Genomic DNA, 15791 nt, shown 5'->3' with positions numbered 1-15791 from the left:
AAGAGTAAATTTCTGTTGTTTATAAGCTACTGAATATTTTCTATTTGCAGTTTCAATAGACTAAGACAGAAATTGGCTCTCAAAAGTGGAGGTGGTGTTGTAACAAATACCTGAAAATGTGGAAGCAGAGCACCTGGCTCAGCTGGTTGAGTGGCCAACTCTTGATTTTGCCTCAGGTCATGATCTCAGGGTTGTGAGATGGAGCCCCACATTGGGCTCCATGGTGGGTGTGGAGTCTGGTTAAGATTCTCTCTCTCCCTCTGCCCTCCCCCCAATCCACGCACATGCTCTCTCTTTTCTCTAAAAAAATGTGGAAGCAGCTTTGGCACTGGGAAATGGCTAGAGGCTATAAAAGTTTGAAGTCTGTGCTAGAAAAACCCTACACTGCTGTGGTTGGAGTGTTAAAAGCAAGTCTGGTGAGGGCTCAGAAAGGGAAGAGGAAAGCTTATAGATAAAGCCTCAATCTTCTTAGAGAAAACCCAAGTGGCTGTGAATAAAATGTTCATAGAAATATGGATGGTAAAGGCCATTCTGATTAGGTCTCAGAAATGAGGACCATGTTATTGGAAACTGGAGGAAAGACAATCCTTGTTATAACGTGGCAAAGAACTTGGCTGAACTGTGTTCATGTTATAATATTTTGTGGAAGGAAGAACTTGTGAGTGATGAAATTGAGTTTTTGGTTGAAGCTGTTTCTAAGCAAAGTGTTGAAGGTGAGGCTTAGCTTCACTTGAATGTTTATAGTGAAATGCAAGAAGAGAGGAAGGACTTAAAGGTAGAATTGTTAATCAAAAGGGAAGCAGGTATAAAACATTTGGAAAATTCTCAGCCTGATCATATTGCAAAAAATGAGAAAGCATGTTCAGAAGAGAACACTAAGCATGTGGCCAAGTGATGCTTTGCTAAGAAAATTAGTGTAAGTGTGAACCATGAACTTAATCAGCCATCCCAGTGGGAAAACAACCAATTTGAACTGAAGAGGAAGTAGACAGGAAGGAATGAAGAAGGGTGGTCAGACTTATTAGGTTTTATAGGATGGGACCATAAAGCTATTCTTCAAGACAAAGGAAGAAGGACCCCAAGGGTGATTCAGAGATCATTAAAGTTGCCTGCTCAGTTTCAAAAGGGGGCACCATCACCTGGGTTTCAACAGGTCAGATGACCCCACCCAATGCTGTGGGGGTGGAGCCCTCCCCATTAAAGCTGTGGAAGTGGGGCTGTCCCTGAGACATCCAGTAGAGCCACAGGCACATGATTCCACCTTGGGAGAGCTCCCTTATGGGGTATGTCCACCAAAGCCATGGGGGTGGCTGGTATGCCTGGAATGTAGGGCCCCTCCTCCAGAGGAGAGAACATCAAGTTAAAGATTATACTCAAGCCTTAAGATATAATGTTGTTATAATGGTGAATTGGAAGGCTATCTGTATACCCAAGACTGAACACTCTCTCAGAAAATCACTGGGAAAATCCTAAGATTTCACTTCTAATTGACCTTCAGATTCTGCACCAACAGGAAGTGAAGGCAAGGGCAGAGTTGTAAACAGCCTGGCTGAGCGCTGAAGTGCCCAACAAAGAGTCAGTCTGCAGACTAGGAGAGTATTTTTTCTTCTACTTTCCTTTGTGTCTGTGTGTGGGGGGTGGGTGGTGGTCTCTAAACACCTTTAGGTGTTTACATTAACTTCCAAATACAAGCTGACCATTAAGCTCACAGAACACAGACCTCGGTGACAATACATGACAAAGAATACAGACTTTACAAACACAGTGTAGAAAAAGCACTAAACAAGCAAACAGCAACAACCTTCAATAAGCAGCAACAACAAACCCTAGGAAGAAACTGTCCATGATGAAGCCAAGACATTGTACTTAACAGACAAAGACTTTAGATCACCTGTCTTAGATAACATGCTCAAAGAGCTAAAGAAATCACTGACAAAGAATGAAAGAAAGCCAGAAGAATGATTTTTCATCAGATAAAGAATATCAATAGAGATAGAAATTGTAAAAAGTAACCAGATAAAAATTTTAGAGCTGAGAAGTATAATAACTGAAATGATAAATTCACTAGAGGGGTTGAACAGCAGATTTGAGCAGGCAGAAGAATGAATGAGTAGACTTAAAGATAGGTCATTTGAGGTGCACCTGGGTGGCTCAGTCGGTTAAGCATCTGCCTTCGGCTCAGGTCATCATCCCAGGTCCTGGGATCGAGTCCCACATCGGGCTCCCTGCTGAGCAGGGAGCCTGCTTCTCCTTCTCCCTCTGCCTGCAGTTCCCCCTGCTTATGTTCACTCTCTCTCTCTCTGTCAGATAAATAAATAAAATCTTAAACAAAAAAGGTAGGTCATTTGAAATTATCCAGTCTGAGGAACAGGAAGATAAAAGAATAAAGAAAAATGAACAAAGCCTAAGAGAACTGAGGAATATAATCAAGCATACCAAAATATGCATAATAAGTCACAGAGGAAGGGAGAGCAGAAAGAATATTTGAAGAAATAGAGTCAAACTTCCTGAATTTGATGAGAAACACAAATCTACACATCCAAGAAGCTCAACAAAATCCAAACAGAATAAACTCAAATATTCACACCAAGACACATTATAATCAAATTGTCAAAAGCCAAGGAAAGAATTTTTTAAAGCAACAAGAGAAATGACTAATTATATATAAAGGATACTTAATAATATTAGCATTCAATGTCTCATCAGAAGCCATGAAGGCCAGAAGAAATGAGATAAATGAGATTATATACTTAAAGTGCTGGGGAAAAACTGTCAACAAATAAATCTACATCTGGCAAAACTACCAGTCAAAAATAAAGGTGAAATGAAGACATTCTCCTATAAAAACTGAGGGAGTTCATCACTAGCAGACTTGTAAGAAAAGCTCAAGGGAGTCCTTCAGGCTGAAATGAAAGGACACTAGACAGTAATGTGTATCATACAGAGAAAAAAAAATGGTTAAGTTAGATACGTGGGTAAATCCACATGGAAAAGAATGAAGTTAGATTTTTTTCCTCAAACCATATACAAAAATTAACTCAAAATACAGCAATGAATGAACTGTAAGAGCTAAAACTACCAAACTCTTAGATCTTAATGATCTTAGGTTTGGTAATGAGTTGTTAAATATGACACCAAAAGCATAAACAATAAGAGAAAAAACAGATGTATTAAAATTAAAAACTTTGTCATCAAAGGACATTATTAAGTAAGTGAAAAGACAACCTCAAAAATGGGAGGGAATATTTACAAATCATATATCTGATAAGGATTGATTTTCCAGAATATATTAAGAACTTCTACAACTCAATGACAAGAAGAAAAAAAATTTAAATGAGCAAAGGGCTTCAATAGACATTTCTCCAGAGAAGAGATATAAATGGCTAATAAGCACATGAAAGATGCTCAACATCATTAGTCATTAGGAAAACGTACATCAAAATTACAATGAAATATCACTTCACACCAAATTGAATGTTTATATGTATATATACATATATATATTTTAAGATTTATTTATTTGAGAGAGAGAGGGGAAGGGGCAGAGGGAGAGAATCTTTCAAGCAGACTCCCTGCTGGGCATGGAGGGCTGTATCCCATGACCCATGAGATGGTGACCTGAGCTGAAACCAAGAGTTAGATTCTTAACAAACTGAGCCACCCAGGCAGCTATATAATATATATATATATAAATGGAAAATAACAATGGTTAGGGAGACTGGAGAAATTCGAATTCATTCATTCCTGGTGTGAATGTAAAATGTTACAGCCACTTTGGAAGTTTTGTGCTTACTTAAAGTGTACTTAAAGTGTTAAACTTAGTTAAAATACAACCCAGCAATTCCTGTCCTAGATATATACCCAAAATAACTAAAAGCAGATATTCCAACATATCCTTGTACGGAAACATTCATAGCAGCACTATTCACAATAGACAAAAGGTGGAAACAACCCAAGTGTCCATCACCAGATGAATGAATAAACAAAATGTGATATATCCATACAATAAAATATTATTCAGCCACAGAAAGGATTGAAGTACTGATATATTTGTGATGGTTAATTTTGTGTGGCTTCTTGACTGGGTTACTGGAGTGCTCAGGTAGTTGGTTAAACATTGTTTCTGGGTGTCTGTGAAGGTGTTTCCAAATGAGATTAGCATCTGAATCCATGGACTGAATAAAGGAGATTGCTCTCCCCAGTGTGAGTGGGCATTATCACTGAGGGCCTAAATAGAAAAAAATGTGGAGGAAGGGAGAATTCACTCTTCTCAGCCTGACTGTGAGAGCTGGGACATCAGTCTTCTCTTGTTCTTGGGCTGGGATTTACACCATAGGCTTCCCTGGTTCTCAGGCCTTTGGACTTGGACTGAATTACACCATGAGCTTTCCTGGGTCTCCAGCTTACAGGCAGCAGATCATGAGACTTCTCAGCCTCCATAATTCCTTGAGCCAATTTCTCATAATAAATCTAGATAGATGGATGGATAGATAAAAGATATAGATGTACATCTCCATTGTTTGTTTCTCTGGAGAAACCTAACACAACATTCTATGACATGGATGTACCTCAATAAAATTATGCTAAGCGGAAAAAAAGCAGACATAAAAGGTCACATATTATATAATTCAATTTATATGAAATATTTAGAATAGGTGAATCAAATCCATAGAGATAGAAAGCTGTATAGTAGTTGTCAGGGGCTCTGGGAGAGGGAAATGGAAGACAACTGTTTAATGGGTATGGGATTTCCTTCTGGGGTGACTACAATGCTTTGGAACTAGACAGAGCTGATGTTGCACAATATTGTGAATGTACTAAATGCCACTGAATTGTATACAATCTTACTTCAATTAAAATAAGTTTAAAACAGACACATTTCACCTCAGACCAACCATTATTAATAAGAATCTCCTCTGTACCAGCCCTGTGTTGGGCACCTGAGGCCAACGATCAGTAGAAACAGACCCTGCTTTCAAAAGGTTCCCAGAAGAATGAGCACACACACACACACACACACACACACACACACACACACACACCTGTAAGATATTATGAGGCAAAGTAATGATGCCATCAGAATACATGGAGGGCACAGGAAAGTTAGAGTTGGGGAGTGAGTGAAGAAGGCTGCATGGAGGAGGGTGACATTTGAAAGCCTTCTCATTATGGTAGAAAAGAACATGGGGATTAACATTGGAATACTTAGATTACAATTTTGACTCTGCCTGTTCCAGCTGCATGATTGTGGACAGGTCCATTCACTTCTTGGAGACTTTGTGTCCTCATCTCTAAAATAGAGATATTAATTCTCCTGACTTCCTAGGGTGTTTTTGAGGATCAGATGAGAAATGCCTAAGTATTTGGCTTAGACAGGCGCATGTGTTGCTCCTTTGCTAATCTAGCTCACTTCTGTTCAGTCCATTGCTCTGCAGCCTGTGGAAATAGAGCTTTTGCAGGCAGTAAAAGAGTTGGGGGGGGCGGGGTAAGAAGAAGCAAAGTGATGGTATTTAAGAGGCCTTCTTTTTCCAGAATCTCAGAGAGGAATCTTGGGAATCTCCACTAACTTCCTTTCCAGCCTAGATTTGTGTGCAACTCCTAGAATACTGCACCCTAGGAGTCTCAGACCCAGTGTACAGATGTTTTCGGGGGGAATTCAGCTTTGAGAAGCTTTTAAACCCTGTAGGCACCCTCTGTGTGCTGCTCCTACTTGGTATGCTGTTAGCTGGTGGGTGAACTGGGCCCCAGTCACTCTGGGGCACATGGTTGTTGTATCTGATTTCAGGGAAACCCCAAAGTGCAAATTATAGCAATCGCATAAATGGATTAAATGAACTGTTCAGCCATAACCTTGCATCTAATCATTTGACTTCCTTTTGCTTTGTAAGCGTTTTTCTGTCCTGAGAACTCAAAAAGATGAAATAGCCCTGGCTAAAAACAAGTGAGCCGGCTGAGTAACTCCTCATTTGCATACAGCTCCTCCTTTCTGCAGGAACAGAGCAGTCTGACAAGGTGAATGAGGCTGAGGCTTTTCTTTTTTTTTTTAACTGAGCTTGATCTTTTAATGGCATATATCTTTCTAGGTTTTTTATGGACTTTAACTCATTGGCTGCCCAAATTAGTTTAAATATTTTTATGCAATAACTTGCAATAAAAATATACCTTCAACCAAATGATTAAGTAACATCCCCACCCCTGCTTGGCTGGGTTCTAAGTAGCTTGGGTTGCCTACCAAAGGATTAAGGTAATTTTTTCTTCAAGGACTGAACCCTGATGATTTCAGGTAAATGATCCTTTCACCTTTCCTATGGTATACTTCCCCACTCAGGGCCCACTCAGTATGGCCCATACACAGCCATTGTATAAAATAACTATTTTATCACAGAGTGAATGAATATGATGTAGTGGAAATGGCACCATTCCAAAAGTTAGGAGTCTTAGAGACTCTTTTCTACTAACTAGCTTCGTGACTCTGAATGTGTTTCTTGACCTCTCTATGCCTCATGCACTAAAGGTCATATCAGATGATCGCTACAGTCTTCCTCAGATATATCATTCATTACAAACCTGGTAATTGTCAAGTACATAATTACGCATTCCTCTACCCAGCTTAGCTTGCCTTGAAACATTGTTAGTCCCATCCAGTACTCCTCGTGAATTTATAGATGAGCCAGCACTTAGCATAACCTGTTGAGCCTTCTGGTCCTTTCTATTGTTTTCTGATCCTTTTATTCCTGAGGAAGCAAGGTCCTTGAAGTCTGAGTCCTAGATTGTTTTTTGCTTCTTGTTTGAAGTATGAACTCTTTTCTTGAGAGCAACCTGAAACTGGAGTGAAAATGTCCCTGAAAACTATTCCAGAATTTCTTCAAATTATCATTGCAGTGACCTGACCACACACAACCTGTTCTCCCAAGTCTTCTGCTTAAAGATTCATGTCTTCATAATAATAATAATAATAATAAAGCTTTCTTCATTTTGCCACCAAAGACTCCAACCCATTTTCTTGGTCTTTCTCAAACAAGCAATAGTACTAACCATTATTTCAGCCTTAAGTTGTGGGGTGATCATCTGGATATGGTCACTGGAAAAGTTTTATTTCTCGTTATTGTTTCTGATCAATTAGCATGTGTTTGCTTGGGGCCATCCCATTGAGTGTTTTGAAAGGATGGATCTATGGATTCCATTAGATCGTGTCCAGGGCTTGGGATGAGGGAAATTAATGATCAGTTCAGTCCTAGGCAGGTTGCATTTTACATTCCTATGGAAAAGTTAGGAAGCAAGGTTAGTGAATAGCTGAATACTCTGGATGTGCAGCCCAAAAGAAAGACTGTGGCTCAATGTATAGATCTAGGATTCACAACTTATAGATGGTAAATGAAGCATGGAAGTGAGTAAGATCAATTATGACAACATAGTTGAGAACAGAGCCCTGGGAAATGCTAAAGTTTTAGAAGGAGGAAGAGGAGCTCTAGCAGGAAATGGAGGAGGAATGGTTCAAGAGATAGATGGGCAAATATGATAGTGTGGTGTAGTGGAAGGCAAAGGAGTAAGAGGTTTCCAAAAAGAGAGAGTCATTGATACTAAAGACAATTGCAAAAGCATATATATTTTACTTGGTTATGGTGAAAAGCCTCTCTAATAGGGTTATACCATCTTAACAAAAGTAATTGCAATGAGGTCATCATTTACTCATTATTATCTGAGTAAGTTATTAATGAATGCAGTCAAAATAATTATTCTAATAACTTTTAAAAAATGATTTCTAGTTTCATACCATTGTGATCAGAAAAGATGCATGATATGATTTCAATCTTCTTGAACTTATTGAGACTCATTTTGTGGCCTTACATGTGATCCATCTTGGAGGATGTTCCATGTGCACCTGAGATGAATGTGTATTCCACTGTTTTTTGATGGAATGTTCTGTATATATCTGTTAGGTCCATCTGGTCTAATGTGTGACCTTGAAAACCAATCCTGCAATCATGGTGAAAATCAAAAGCCTGGCAGCAACTGGGGAGTTGAGAGTGGTGGTGATGGTGGTGAGTTGGAAATCATCGAAAGCCCCATTTCCAGAGAATTGTCATTTGGCAGCTCCCTAGAAGACCCACTCACATAATTTATCTTTTTTTGACTTGACTTGCCCAGTGTAAATAGCCCTACCCAGGGCATTTGTTAAATGCAATCAGCAGCTACTTTACTAATCTATGAGTTGATACATATGTCAATAATACACTGCCTTGTTTATAGTTGCTTTATGGTAATTCTTAAAATCTAGTAGTCCAATTCCTCCAATATTGTTCTTTCTCAAAATTACTTTAGCTGATCTAATCGAATTTTATTTCTATGTAAATACTAGGATTAGCTTGTAAATTGCTACAAAAAATCTGTTGGGATTTTAATTGGATTGCATGGAATCTATAGATCCATTTGGGGAGAATTGATATCTTAACAACATTGTATCTTCTAAGCCTTACATAGGATTTATTTAGTCTGCTTTAATTTCTCAGAGTCAAGATTTATAATTTCCTTGTTCATGATGCTATTCTTGGTATTTCTAATCTTCCACCTCAAATAATTTGTTACTTATATGTAAGAATTTAATTTTGTATATTGTCTATTGTAAATTAACCTTGTATCATGGAACATTTCTGAATTCATTTATTAATTCTAGTCACTTTTTTGGTGGATGTCCACAATCATGTCATCTATGAAGACAGTATTTTTACTTATTTCATTCCATTATCTACCCTTTCACTTCATTTTCTTGCCTCGAAGTATTGACTAGGACCTCAAGAACAATGTTATTAGAAGTGGTGAGAAACAGCATCTGTTCCCTGTTCCTGATCTTAGGGTGAAAGCATTCAGCCTTTCACCGTTAAGTATAATATTTTCTATAAGGTTGTTTGTAGATGCCCTTTATTATTTTGAGGATGACCCTCCCTAGTCACTGTCTGCTTAGAGCTTTTAACATGAATTAGTGTTGGAATTTATCAGGTGCATTTTCTGCATCTATTGTGAAAAAGATTTAGTCCCCCCCCCTCTATTTTGGTAATGTGGTAAATTATATTGATTTTTCACATGGTAAATTAATTTTGTATTACTGAGAAAAACCCTATTTGGTCATGATGTATTATCCTCTTTATATTACTGTATTTGGCTTGCTAAAATTCTGTTAAAAGATTTTTGCATCCGTTTTCGTAAAGAATATTGGTTTGTAGTTTTTCATTTCTTGTAGTGTCTATCTGGTATTGATGTCAAAGTATTCCTGGTTTCATTAAATGAGTGTTCTCTTGTCTACTTTCTGGAACAGTATGTTTAAGATTGGTATCATTTCTCCCTTGAATGTTCAGTAGAATTCACTAGTGAAACTATTGGGATTTGGAGTTTTGGGAGGTTTTTAAAGGCAACTTAAGTTTGTGTGATAAACATAAATAGATACAGGTTATCTATTTATTATTGAGTGAGGTTTGCATATTTGTTTCCTTCCAAGGATTTGTCCATTTAATGTAAAATGCTGAATGTGTTGGTATAAAGTTGTCCTGATATTCCCTTATTATTCTTTTCATGTTTGAAAATCTGTAGTGATCTTCACTCTTTCAATTCTAATACTGATAATTAATATCTTTTCTCTTTCTTCCTGATCAGTTTGGCTAGATATTTTTCAATTTTATTGATATATTCAAAGAACCACCTTTTGGCATCATTTAATTATTTTTCTCCATTCATTGATTTAGAATATTATCTTAATTATTTCTTTTCTCCTGCTTATTATGAATTTAAATTGTTACAATTTTTCTGCAGGTAGAAGTTTAGGACATTGATTTGACAGCTTTGAACTCTTCTTACATAAGCATTTAATGCTATTATTTTATGTCTCAGCAGTACTTTAGCTGCTTCCCACCAATTTTGGTGTGTTGCATTTTTATATTCCTATCAAAATATGTTTTAAGGAAAGAGTTAGTCTTGGCTCACATGCCACAGATTCACTCTCTTTTCACTGAGGTTTCATTGATTTCCCCGAATATATGTTACTTCATTTGCTAAATGCCCTCACAGCCATTTCCAGAAACTTTAAATGGCATTTTAAAAATATAATCTTCGCCAGTATGTATGTTTACTGGGGAACAGGTCCACAGAACTCCTCAGACTGCCAGTTTAGATGGGAGACTCCTATTTCTTTCCTTTTTAAATATTGTTTACTTTTCTCCTTACTGAGTTCACCTTTGCTCTCAAATATATGAATTTAGTTATAATAGCTGTTTTTACTTTCTTGTAGCTTGATTTCAGTCATTTCTGTGTCTTTCTCTATTGAGTTACTTTTCTCCAGTTTATTTGCCATATTTTCCTGCTAGTACAACTAGTGCATGTCTAATCATGTTTCATTGTAGACTGGATATTGCGATTTTATGTTTTTTAGCATCTTCTTTTAAACCTTTTTTCTTGATAGAGGGGAGGGGGGTGGGGGGATGGGTTAACCTGGTGATGGGTATTAAGGAGGGCACGTACTGAATGGAGTACTGGGTGTTATACGCAAATGAGTCATGGAACACTACATCAAGAACTAATGATGTAATGTATGGTGATTAACATAACATAATAAAATAAAATTAAAAAAAAAAAGCTCGAGCATGAATTCTCTGAGGTAGGAAAAAAACTTTTTTCTTGATGCAATTAAATAACTGTCGTTCAGTTTGATCATTTTGAGGCTTTTTAAAAAACGTTTTAAGGGAAGGTCTAGAGTAGCTTTTACTCTAAGGATAGTTTAACTCCACTATTAAGATGTGGTCCTTCTGGATTTTCTACTGAATGCCCTGAGTGATCAATGAAGATTCTCTACTCTGGCTTGTTAGAGTTCAAATGCCTCACATGTGAACTCTGGTGACTGAGCAGCTCACAACTTCATGGTTGCACTTAGCTTGGTCTCAGAAAGTTTTAGTATACCCATATAGATTTTATTATTCAATTAGTAGTAAAGGAAACCCCTCTGAAAATTTCTGAAGCTCTTTATTTCTTTTTCTTTTTCTTTTTTTAAAAAGATTTTATTTATTTGAGAAAGAGAGAGAGTACAAGCAGAGGGAGCGGCAGAGGGAGAAGGAGAAGCAGGCTCCCTGCTGAGCAGGGAGCCGGATGTGGGGCTCAGTTGGTCCCAGGACTCCAGGATCATGACCTGAGCCGAAGGCAGACGCTTAACCGACTGAGCCACTCAGGCGCCCCTGAAGCTCTTTATTTCTGTGTAGCTACCTACTTTCCAGAACTCTTCCCTGAAACTCCCAATTGTCTTAGCCTCCCTGAACTCCAACACCTCAACTCAATGAGCCCACTGTGCTGTATTTTTTGTCACCCTCCCTACTCTGTAATCTAGAATGTTTTGCCAGATAGAAAGCCAGGGACACTGTAGGATGTATCTCATTTGTTTCCCTTCACCCAGGAATCACAGTTCAATGATCCTGTTGTTCAAGGTCTAAAAACAGTTTTATATGTTTTGTCCAGTTTCTAGTTTTTGTAGTGGAAAGGTAATTGGTTCCTGAAGTCCATCACGGCCAGAAGCAAAATCTTGAGATTTGTTTTTAGGCGTTGCTAGCATACATCTAGAATATCTTTTACTCTTGGGCTAGTTTAGCCCCACCAGTATAGATTGACCTTCCTGAGTTCATTACTAAATTTCTAGAGTGTTCAAGGAGTTCTGTTTACTCTAGCTGGTCAGAACGTGAATATTTTCCAGCCTATGTGAGTTCTGAGATGTGTTTACAGCTCTACAGTAACTGTTTTCTCACTAGTAGTTATTCTTTGCCATGCCTCATGGAGGATCTCCTAAGCATGCACAGGTTAGTAGTCAGCAACAGTCTTAAAAAGACTGCTAGATAAATTGATGAAGCTCTTTCTCTCGAGAGCTCCATCTTCCCTTAGTAATCTTCCCTGTAAATTCCAGCCACCTCAGTGTTCCTAAACTCTGATGTCTTTCTCCTCAACTCAGTGAGACTACCACACTCTGCTTGGGATCCTCCTCTTTGCCCAGAAAATGTCCCCATGCAAAAAACTGGGACAAATTGTAGAACTTTCTGTCAGGTATTACAATTTTGACTTGCATGTCATCCAATATCTAAAACAGCTATTTCATGTATTTTCTTTTTATTTTTTTAGTCATCATTAGTTTATTTTTTATTTTTTATTAATTTTATTTTATTATGTTAGTCACCATACATTACATCATTAGTTTTTGATGTAGTGTTCCATGATTCATTGTTTGTGTATAACACCCAGTGCTCCATGCAATACGTGCCCTCCTTAATACCCATCACCAGGCTAACACATCCCCCCACCCCCCCAAAAACCCTCAGTTTGTTTCTCAGAGTCCATAGTCTCTCATGGTTCATCTCCCCCTCTGATTCCCCCCCTTCATTTTTCCCTTCCTACTATCTTCTTTTTTTTTTTTTTAACATACAATGTTAAGTGTATCACATCTGTGATTCATCAGTATATTTCATGTATATTTTTTCTGTTTTCTAGTTGTTTATGGTAAAATGAAAAATCCCATACCAATTAGTTTATCTTGACTGGAAGTCCACTAGTCTTTTTATTTCATTTTTTGTTAAGTGACATTTATTTTTCTAATCAAATATGGTTAAGATATAGCTTGTAACTTCCATTCTCTCTTTTTAATTATGGTCTAGTTTAAAAGCAAGAATTTTTCCCTCCAAGTCATTGGGGAAACAAAACACATTTTCACTCCAATTGGTATTCATCATTAGAAAAAAAAGTGTGTCCATAACATTGGGATGGTTATTTGGTCTGCATAGAAATGTAAGGAAAGGGAAAGTTATAGGATGCTTGAAAATATTTATTCATTGGTTAAAAAAATACAAATTTTTAAAGAATATATATCCAGTTATGTAAAATATCTGATGGAGAACAAGAGGAAAAGAGGCAAGAAAATAAATAAAGCTCAGGTTAGTTTGAAAATTAATTCCAGCATTCAAGATTTTAGTGATCTCAAATGTTCTTTTGTGATAAAGCTGTATTCCCTGAGAGAATAAGAGTGGTATAACCAATTGGGTTTAATGTTTTGCCTTGAATGCCGGGAAGTACATGTTGAAATGTATTGTCCAATTGCAGTAAATGCATCATTTCTAGTTTCTGGTAAAGGGAACTACCAATTTGCTCTATATAGTTTCAAATATCTGGTATTATTATTTTAAGTGTCCTATGCGTATATATATTTCCATTTTAAACTGCTTATTTTGATTATGAGAGGTACATTAGAGCTCAATAATAAAAATAATAAAAGTTTAGGGGCTTCTAGGTGGCTCAGTTAGTTAAGCATCTGCCTTCGGCTCAGGTCATGATCCCAGGGTCCTAGAATTGAGCCCTGCGTCAGGCTTCCTGCTGAGCAGGGAGCCTGCTTCTCCCTCTCCCTTTGCCCCTTTCCCCTACTCATGCTCACTCTCTCTCTCTCAAATAAATAAATAAAATCTTAAAAAAAAAAGATGATTACTTGGTCCCTTGAGGAAGTCACGGTATATAAGAGAAACTGACACATAAAGAGAAAATTCCAAATTACAGTTTTGAGATCAGTGCTCTAATGGAGAGATTTGCAGAAGGCAGTGGGGTTTCAGTGGTCCATACAACCAAATCATCTGAATGGGAAGTCTGGTAGACCTTCCTGGAAGAGATATTTTTTTCTCATCTAAAAGGAAATTAAGGAGTTTATTTATAGCAAAAACAAACAAACAAACAAACCCTGCAAAGAACATTTCAGGGATAGGAAATAGTATATGCAAAGGCATTCAGTCATAAAAAAGAATTGTTTTAAAGAGAATTGGGATAAATTCCATGCGGCTGGAATATAGAGACAGAAGAAAGGAATGGCAGGAGGAGGTGAAGTAGGTTGGGTTTTGATGGTGAAGAGCCTGCTGACAGGCTGAGTTTGGCCTTAATCCTTAGGAAATGGGCACTAGTAGAAGATTCTGATTAGCAAGATACAGTGATTTTACCAGAATGCTTCCTTGATGAAACAAGATCAGGTCAACATTACTGTATTCCATTTGTAAAAGGAGAACATCCCCCAGAAATTTTTAATCCAATTAAGTGCTTGTGTAGCCCTTGCAACTATTAACTTGGATGGATGTGACTCATATTGTAAACTCTTCAGGTTTTGCGAAAAAGAAAATCAAGACCAAGGCCAAAGAACAAGTTAATCTGCTCCTTTTCCTCTGCTTCTGTTAAGTTGTATTATTTTTCTCTCCTTTAATGTCTCCAATTTCTCATTTTATCATTTTCCAGTTTCAATGTGCTTAACTATTGACTATTTTCCTTCTTGTTCTCAGGCCTCAGATCTTACCATATCACTCCCTTATTCTTCCGCAGAATTTCTTATCTCATGATAGAATTCACCATCAGGAAATGATACCATTTGCTTACATCTGGAACCTGGGTGTCATCCTTGACATCTCCCTCTCCCTCATCCCTCACATTGTATTCACTGTAAGGCATGCTGATTCTGCCTCTAAAGATACACAAGCTCCAAGCTACACAAGCTTCCGAGACCACTTCAAGAAGTAGTACGTATGGTGCTCTCCATTTCATTTCTTTGATTTTTCTGGTAAATGAATGGAGAAGTTTCCAATTCTGAGCTTCCCCAAATGAAATTCTATTAAAGAGTTCTCACATAAAGTTTCTCTAAACCCAACTGCCAAATATCCACTGCAAACACCGTGGGAACTTACCACCTTAGAGACCCTTATCACCTTAGAGACCCTAACCAGATCTAGGACCATGCACTTGATCACTTAGTCATGCCTATGGATCACTTAGTCATGCCTCACAAAACTCCATTCTCTTTTCTACTCCAGGAACCACATTCCTTTACCTGGATTTATAGTGGATGAATCCAAACAGTGATTTTCCAGGTTTGGGGGATTCAGAGAAAGTTCTATTACTTGCTATGACCTTTTCCCACCTGTTTAATCTTGAAAAACTTTGTTTGAATTTCTAATATGTTCCCTGTACCTTCCTAGGCTACTAAACACCAGTTTAAAAAAAGAAAAAAACAACCATCCTTCTGTTGGTGTGTGGCAGGGAGGGGTTTTAGTTGTGAAAAGGAGAAAATGGATGAAATTGCAGAAGAGAAAATTTATGATAATCATCACACAAAGTTTCCTGGCAGTGAAGTCAATTAGCTTTGGATTTGGAAAATGTTGGAAGTACTATCCCTAGAGATAGTGGCTGAGGTCTAGGGATAAAAAACAAAATATAAATAGTATTCAAAGCAAACTCATTTAGAAAGCCATTTATCCATTTGCTTCATAGCATCTTTCTATCTCAGATGTATGAAGATTCCATAACATCATCAAGAAAATTGAGCTTTAGTACTTAGGACTCAAGTTGCCCACCTTACAAGTATCTATGACACACTACAAATCATTTTTGTAATAGAACTTCTCCCAAGAGCCACAGGGTTTTGAAATGTTAGAACTAGAAGGATCTACCTTAGAGTGTCTGATTTACCCTGTCATCTTCTGGATGGGGAAACTGAGACCTAAAATAGGGAAGGGACTGGTTCATTGGAAGATAGACAACTGGCAGAGCTGAACCCAGAGTCCTGCACTTCAGTTCCCTTTTCTCTACATACTGGCTTATAAAATTATACCATGTCCACCTGGGCACATATTTGTACAATTACTGAGAACATTTTCTCTCTATTTGTTAAATTTATTGAAATTGGAACTATTGTGAAAAAGAAACAATAAAACAGGAAAGGGACCATAATCACTGCAAACCCTTTCTTTATT

Source organism: Phoca vitulina, unplaced genomic scaffold (genome assembly GCF_004348235.1).
Source record: "Phoca vitulina isolate PV1807 unplaced genomic scaffold, GSC_HSeal_1.0 scaffold39, whole genome shotgun sequence".
NCBI lineage: Eukaryota > Metazoa > Chordata > Mammalia > Carnivora > Phocidae > Phoca > Phoca vitulina.
The sequence above is the reverse complement of the archived record's forward strand: the minus strand, read 5'-3'. Positions refer to the sequence as shown.